Source organism: Arachis hypogaea, chromosome 2 (genome assembly GCF_003086295.3).
Source record: "Arachis hypogaea cultivar Tifrunner chromosome 2, arahy.Tifrunner.gnm2.J5K5, whole genome shotgun sequence".
NCBI classification, from domain to species: Eukaryota; Viridiplantae; Streptophyta; class Magnoliopsida; order Fabales; family Fabaceae; genus Arachis; species Arachis hypogaea.
Window position 1 is genome coordinate 57584955 of NC_092037.1, and position 9023 is coordinate 57593977.

At 27.0% G+C, this 9023-nt stretch overlaps 1 long non-coding RNA gene across 3 annotated transcripts; it reads left to right on the plus strand.

Annotated features, from left to right (window-relative positions):
- Positions 1 to 390: 390 nt before the first annotated feature.
- Positions 391 to 3696, plus strand: LOC114925142 (uncharacterized). Of its 3 annotated transcripts, none has more exons than XR_003813511.2 (3): positions 391 to 3198; positions 3335 to 3390; positions 3495 to 3696. It is a non-coding gene; the product is annotated as an uncharacterized lncRNA (long non-coding RNA). The 3 variants fall into 3 exon arrangements; XR_003813512.2 differs by having other exon boundaries at positions 416 to 2506; positions 2596 to 3390; XR_011869459.1 differs by having other exon boundaries at positions 416 to 3390.
- The last annotated feature ends 5327 nt before the right edge of the window (positions 3697 to 9023 follow it).

A 9023-nucleotide genomic window follows, 5' to 3' on the forward strand; every position in this document is an offset into this window, starting at 1 on the left:
TGATTAAAAAAGTTGTTTAAAATTTTGATCCATAAAATGGCCTTGCCGTTTTGATATTTAGCACATTTTAAAAATATAATTTGGTTAAAAATGTCACTAACGTGTTGTAAAAAGAATTGAAAAGGTCGACAATGTTTTGTAAAAATGTTAGTGATCATTTTTTATTAGTCAGAATAAAAAATATAAAATCAATTATAGAAGAACATTATAAAATTCTTGCTTGTTTGTAGAAATTTTTTAGTGGGAGTTATTATAAACTTTCATAATATATTTTAACGGTGACAATTTGTAAAACGTCCCTAAAGTATTAATAATAACTCCTATAGTCTAATTAATTCTAAAAAAATTTCTAGCACAAATAAATATTAGCCCATAACAAAAGTTAAAAAAAAGAACATTCAGAATAAGGGAGAGAGAGAGATAGAGATAGAGAGAGAGACCTCTATAAAACCCTAAACTTTCGATGTCATTTCCACCACCATTCATCTCTTTGCCGTCGTCGTCTCCTCTATTAAAGTGTTGCCGGTGGAGTTATAAATGAAGGACAAGGTGATCGTGGAGCCTCTGAATTCGTTGACCTCTGACGATTTCATTCAGATTGTTGAGGTAATGTTTTAAATCTTCCACTTCTGCACTGTCTTCCACCGCGGGTTATGCCACTGGTTCTGTTTTTCCTCCTGCGGCTTGAAGCACTCAGAGTGCAGTTTAGGCGCAGATTCGGTAGTGTGGTTTGGGCGCGGATTCGGTGGTTCTAGCTAAGAAGATCATGAAGGCGAGCTAGTGAGTCCTTATAAGCTTTGATTGAAGCTACGCTCAAAGCTATCAGATCTTTTGGACCTGATTTTCATGTCGTGTCAAGTCATTACAATGAGGATTCATTCCTAATTTTTTCTTGTTCTTTGCTTTCTTCAATTCTTCAAATTTTTTCAAAGATGTTAATTTTGGTGATAATTTGATGATATATTTTTGGAAAATTATACACAAATCCTGCTTCTTATGTTCTAATGTACTCTTCTCTTCTGTAAATTTTTTAGGTCAAGGCAAAAGATTTGATATAGATTTAGTTAATTTGATTTGATATATTACAAAAGGGAAGAGACATAAATGAAAAATTGTTATTCTCTATTGAAAATTTTGATTTTTTCTTAATGTAAAAAAGGATGTTAGGGTTCATAGTTTAAGTGATTATTAGGTTCAATTGTTTCCATTAGAGACTGTTCTCCTTTATTGATGCAAATTTGTTGAGATATATCTATAAATTAAGTGTTTAGTACCTTTTTTATTCAAATTTCAGAATGCAAAATAGTTATCTTTTATATGCCACCTTTAAGATGTACCATTTTTTGCTGATCAAGGTTGGTAGAAAAATTCCAGTATATAGTATAGTAGTTGTTTGAAACAAACATGGCAATGTTCATGCCTCATTCAAAGTATACATATTTAATTTAATATTCTGTTTTAGCAGGTGACTATTACTGAATATGTCATATGATATTCTTGAACAAGCAACAAATTACTTCAATGATTCAAATAAGCTAGGAGAAGGAGGATCAGGTTTAGTTTACAAAGTAAATTTTGATCTTATATATCATTTTGTTTCTTATGAAATTCAATTTGACTTTTATTGTAAAATATAACACTAAACAAAAATGTAAATATAACATGATACTGATTTTATTTAAACCTAAACTTAAAAAAGTAAGTGTAATTAGTTCATATCATTTTTATAGTCAAACACTTGAGTTCCTTCTATTAGTTAATATGTTGTGAAACTTCACAATTCTCTCTGCCCTAGTTAGTTGGGATACTCCAAATCTTGTAAGCATTGTTTGCTAGTTATGGAACTTCACAATTCTCATCGTTTTCTGCTTTTTTTTTAGCATCATTAGTAGGTGATATCCTTCTAGTAGTCATTATGTTACATATATTGAGATATTATGAATAGTTGTATTTGAGATCCAGATATTGTTTGATTAAATTACACACTAACTTTATTTATTTTTAGTTTTTTGGGGTGCTGATCTTCCTAGAATGTTGTAGATTTCACGTAAATGGAGTCATCACATTACAATATTTTTATTCTTTAGGTTTGGAATTTGGTCCTTGAAAGATGCTATATTTGAAAACGGGTGATTGTTCATTCTTTACCAGTCAATTACTGATCATTTTGTAAGGAACATAAACTTGCAACTGAATAGAAGTTTTTTTTCACTCGTGCTTCATGATTTCATTGATAAGGAATGCTGAAGAATTGACTAAAGTAGAAGCAGAATTGGTTTGTTTTTCGCTTCTGTTTGGTTTCTCCTTTCAAGTTAATTATTTTTCTTCCTTAATTAAAAAAAAAATTGATTGTAAGAATATATTCAAAACATAATTCCCTGGTTCTGTATATTTGATGTTCTAAAACGGTATATACATTGTGATTCTAACTCCTAGGTTGACGATGACTTGAAAAAACAGCAACGCCCTTTTTTATCTAAGTTTTTGTCCCCCTATTTTCCTAAAGGTAATATATTTGTATTATAATTGTAGAGTATTTACTAAAAAAACTAAACTATGGTTAATCAGATCCACTTTATCGACTCCATTTTGCAGGTATTTTCTATCAATTTCTTTAGGGAGTGGGGTGACAAGAAAATGAGCGTAGTTATAGAACATTTTTTCCATTGCATATGCTCCATCCTTAGAGACTGCTTTATTCTTCACTAGCCATAACTTTGTTCTGTTTCATCTGGCTACAATTGATGTCATTCTTAGAGGAATTCTGTACGTTTATACTCTTAATTTTTTTCTGTAATTTAGTATCAACCTATTTCTTCGAAGTTTTTGATTAATTTTCCTTTGGTCTCCCACTATGGGATATGCTTTCTGAATATTATGCTGGAATTATATATAGACATGATTTCTGCAAATATATTTCTATAAGCAATATGTTCCATACCTATAAATCAAACACCTTTTCCTCAGTAGGAACTAAACACAATCCAATGTAGCCAAAGTGAAGCAATTAGAATAAGAGAAAGGGGATAAATACAAGCATGATGAGAAAACAATTTAGTCCAAGGATACTACTTTCGTGTGTGAAACAAGAGAGGAAGATAGTTTTGAGATTCAAGATAATACATGGGTCAAGCACTGTGCACTACTGTTGTTGTTATCGGAGGAAAGAGTTTAACATCTCAAATATCTAAAATTGGTGTTAGTTTCTGTTCCTTTTATTTACTTAGCTTGTAGAGATTAGGTTGTAATGTGTAATTTTGATTTACCATACTACTAGTGTAGTATTAAGTTGGCTGTGTATGTTATCTAAATGTTGTACTTCAATACTTTTCAGATTGAACTATCAGGTGGACTGCTTTTCATTATTTTTGGTATCCAATCATTCTTTTGGTAAGCACTTTGCCTTTTTTTTTTAGTGTTTTGATCATTTTGTTATTACATACATCCAACCTTTGGCAATCTTGACTATTCTCTTCTTATTATATTCTTTTCAGGCCTTGGGTTGAATTCAAAAGTACAATTCCACATAGTGAAATACAGAATAAGCAAAAGAATCTAGAGTTAGGAGCTAATAATTTAATTTTTGTAGAGAGAAAAGTAAGTTAAAAAGATAATTATCTAACTCAATTAATTTCAATTTTATGATCATGAATAATGTATTAATTAACATTTCAATTATTTACATATACTTGTATAGTTATGGTTGTTTAATGTGTTTAGTGGCTAGTTATGTACCTCTTTCTTTGCAATGCTCAAAATTAAAAATTTGCTATAAAGTAGTTTTTGAAAAAGTATTCATATGATGCTGTTGTACACTGTGCATACTAATTACTATAATAATCATGACATTCATATTTTTCATTGATTTGATTTGATTGTCTAAATTATAATAGTAGTTTAGTAGTAGTGTAAAATTATGTAAGTTAAATTTAGTCACTACAGATTAAATTCATGTAATTAATGAGAATTTTATTTTTAATTCATAAGCAAAGATCAAATTACAATATTTAAATTTCTTTAAAGTTAAAAAATCTTTAGTTTGATCGATGTTATTTGTCAATCAATAATAATGATTTATAGTTTCCAGATTCGTTTGGTTTCAATTTTAAATGGTTTGCAACAATTCAGTTTGTCGTAACTTTTTTATTTGAAAATTTAATTTTTATAGGAGTTTTAAAACGTCACAAAAATTTAAAAAATCTCCAAAAATTTTAACTCAAAACCCCACAAAACAGACAAAGAACCGCAACTAAATTATGTCATAGGAGTTCTATAAACTACCACAAATAAGCTCGTGACACCTCAAATATTGGAGGTTTGAAAAACTCTTACAAAATTTTTTGTGTGGATTTCAAATTGCTACAAAACAAGAAAAAAACTGTTACAAATAAGCTTGAATCTTGTAGTGGGAGTATCGTGTTGTGCTGAAATGTAAAAGTGGAGTTGTTATTCACTTTGAGAGCTTTTTTCTACATATTAAGAGAGTGAAAACATTTTTGAGTGAGTGTGATAAGTATATAAAACAGAGGGATATATTAGTTTAAAAATATACTACAATGGTTAGATTTTGTCTCATACGTAATAGAGGGATATATTAGTTTAAAATAGTATCTTTGATTTTATTCTCATTTAATTTCAAATAAAAAGTAATAATGACTTATTCAATTCAGCATTTTTGATAATAAATGAGATCACCGTAATATAAGTCATTTAATGTGAAATAGCTTAATTTGAGATTATAATTGATATATGTATTATCCATAATTAGATTAGAAAATTAAATAATTTCTTGAAAATCTCCCATTTGGGCTATACATATATATTTTTCTATCATAATCACATCTTATAAATTTTATATGCGCATTAGAATGCTATTTACCTCATTACTTTAACAATCTGGTCTGTCTTATCTATCAGTTATGGAATTACCGTAGCTTTTATCACATTAGTGTTGCGATGAAACTACGATGATCACCATACTGATATATACTAAAAAATATAGATCAAATTTAGATGAAAAAATTCAGAAATTATATGCAAAAATGATCTCACGCATGTCTATTTTCAACTGGTCCAACTTTAATAAACTTTATAAGATCATGAGTCAGAGTGAAAACAAAACTAAATACTTTATTTCTATAGAAATATATATATATATATATATATATATATATATATATATTCGCAAATTTTTCTAAACCATATGAGTATCCAAATTCATACTCCCACTGAAACAATATATCATAAAATGATGACACCTATATGAATAGTATCCACATGAAAGACTTTGGGTATTTGTTTCTTACTAATCAAATATGCATGTATTTATAGAGTTTGTGCTAACTTGCTCACAAGCCACTTAAACACTCTGAACTTTTTTCTTTGACAAAAATTTAAAATATTAGACTACTAACACATTGTCACAAAATAATTCAAGTGATCTTTCAAATTTATTTTTTATAATTTGTGACAAATATTCGTAGTCACCAAAATAAGTACCTTTAAAAGGTGTTTTATATTCAATTACTTTAGTAGAAATAGTAACAAGTGTCTTCTTAATACTTTTTCAAATAACTCTTTCAATGAACATATTAATATATTTGCAGTGGATCAAAATTACTTAGACATCTAACAAAGTCAAAATTTAAATACAAAATGATCTCTATCTTTAGTTTCTGACTTCATATGTGTGAACATGTAATGTTTTGCTATAACAAAACTTGTTTATCTACTATTTAGTGATTCATTCTTAACTGACTCAAATATCTGTCAAAGATACCAATAAAGTACACAATAATTGTAAGTGTACAAATTCGATATCCATTAGACGTCGGCTGAAATATAATAAACTTTATGCACTTTTGAACTTTATAAATCTCTTGAGATACCTAATGACACTATACTTATCTCCTTTAGAGTTGAGTGTATAACCTTACTTACAAATTTGTATGTCGCTGACATATAAGAATAGTGAAAATATACTTACTCCCACTGAACTAATATAAATCATCAATCACATATATCTCAGAAGGGCATATGAAATAATAATTAATTTGATAAAATATAAGTTACTAATGACAGAAAGTCTTTATGTTTTCTAATTATTAAAAAAATTTCTATTAAAAAAATAGACTAATAACAGTGGCATATATAATTTTAAAGAAAAATAATGTATTCACACATGCTACATATCATATGGAAAAAATTTATATAATGGTAGGCCTATCACAAATACCCAACACAACATTAATATTTAGTTTTTGGACTGAAATATTAATTTGTAAAAAGTATTTTTAATTCAGTAATCAAACATTGAAAATAAATTATGTTAAACAATAAGTCTATCTTTGGACAAATTTATTATTCACATAGAACTAAATAAGTATCACATGTTTATTACCACAAATACACGTATAATTTGGCCAAGTGCAGAATTTTTTTTGGGCTGATCTCTACTCGCGTAAACTGTACAAACATAAATTTATTTAGTGTGGCTTACTACATATTCTCAACAAAATTATGTCAAACAATAAGTCTACTTTTGGATCAATTCATTGTTCACAAGAAAACTTGAGAATTATACCTATTATTATTGTATATATTTTTGATTAATTGGTCAAATACCAACCATCCTTTGGGCTAATTAGTGATATCGTAATTAAAATAGAAAATAAACGCAATGTTCAATGTTTATTATTTAGTCAAATAATAAACTTTCTTTGGGCCGATTACGGTATGGATAAATAATAGGCATTGATTTAAGTTTAACTAGTTACCCAAGCATATATTTACTATCAATATGTGTATGTAATTCGTCAAATATAAACTTTTTTTGGACTGATAATATTTGCATGAATTACATATTAAATATTTTTAATGTTTTAAAATAAATCAATTTTCACAAAAGAGACTACTTTAGTAGTATAATATTCAATTAATTTATTCTAAAACTAAACTTTATAAAATAAATGAGTATTATAATTCAAATTGTTACTTATTATTTCTTTATGCAATGAATCCAAAATATTTACATAACACAAAAAATAATAAAACAATAAGACACAGTATATAGCAATCCCACAATATTGTAATCCTTATTAATCAGTTATTAATTTTTTTATTTAACACAAAAATTGAATCACAACAAAAAAAAAAAAATAAATAACAAAAAACTCACAATAATATGTATAAAACCTCAATCAAAAGGTGTATTCACAATCCTTATGAACAAATAAAATTTATTCACTATAGAAACCTCTAATTTATGCCATTAATTTCGACTTTAGAAAATAAAGTAACAGGATTAGTTGCAAGTTTGCAATCTATAAATATAAAAAGAATTCTCAATCTTGCCCCAACATAAATCACGTTAAAATCAAAGAGGTTGATTTTTTTTATCCAAAATCAAATTCCATATACTTGTGATATATTGTGACTTATTCAAGAGTTTCGGTATGTATATATATGTTCCACATAGAGATAGAAGATCATCGCAAATCAAAATGAATAAATAAATAAACCAAAGCCTTATAATTGTGAAACTTCACGTTATGTATTCTACTATATTTATAAGTGTAAAATCTTAGTATTTATTTGTGAGAAGTCACCATCTTTGAAAACCGTATAACATATATGAAAATGCGAATCGAACACATAAACCAAAATCATCCGGTGACTGCCATTAATTATTTTTATTTAAAAAATATCACAAGGCTTCAAATTGATTTTTGCACGTTATGATCATTGAAATTATATACTTCAATGGAATTGCATCTGGGTTCAGTTCAAAAAAAAATATTTAATTATTCTCAATGATTCAATAATAAAAAGTTCTTATACTAATTATTAAAAATTCTTAAAAATTCTTAACTCTAAGATTGTTCATATTAAATCAATAAAAAAATATTTAAAATGTGAAAGCGTACCTGAATTCATGAGCATATTAGAAGAATTTGGTTTTTTTATCTTTCTCAACCAAAGCCTTCTGTATTTTCAATAGGGTTGAATCGCAACTCTTTTGATAGAAAAAGTACTTTGGAGGCAGCTTTGATATATTGAGGAAAATCCTAAATCACTATTTATATTTGAGTGTGACATCTATTAAACCCTAGAACTCAAATAAAATAGTATCTTTGATTTTATTCTCATTTAATTCCAAATCAAAAGTAATAATAACTTATTCAATTCAATATTTATGATAATAAATGAGATCACTGTAATATAAATCATTTATTGTGAAATAGCTTAATTTGTAATTATAATTGTTATATGTATTACCCATAATTAGATTAGAAAATTCAATAATTTCCTAACATTTTGTACAAGCATCATATGCTAGTATTTGGTGGTTTTGTTCAATTTCAAATAATGCATATAGCTAATGAAACTAATATGCAATGAATGTTTTCAACTTACCTCAAACTAGAGCACGAGTCTCACTTATCGAGTTGAATGTTGAGTTCAAGAAAATCGATGATGTTGATTTTTCGAAACCCAACATAGATTGGATGGTTTATAATACTGAAAGTGATGAAGAGTTTGAAGGTAATTTTCAAATTATTGGTCTAGCTAAAGATGTGAAAGAAGATAATCTAATAGTTGAGAAAAATGTGACAGATATTGCAAACACACTAGCAGGCCAACATCCATCTAAATAGTCATTTTTTTATGCATACTTTGAATTTTGATGCCAAAAATACAAAAATTTCTTGATCATTTGTTATTATTATTATTGTTGTTGTTATTGTAAAAATTATTGTTAGTATAATTATTTAATTATTATTAGTATTGTTACTAATAATATTATTATTATTTTAAAATTATTATTATTATTATTATTATTATTATTATTATTATTATTATTATTATTATAGTATCTAGATTTATTTTGTTTTATTTTTGGTGTAGCTTACACTATTGTTGCAAACGGTGAATTTGTTGTCCGAATGGATTTCAATCTAGAGAGGTTGTTATTGTAGCTATTAAAAAGTATACCATTCAGAGAAGTATCGATTACAGAGTAT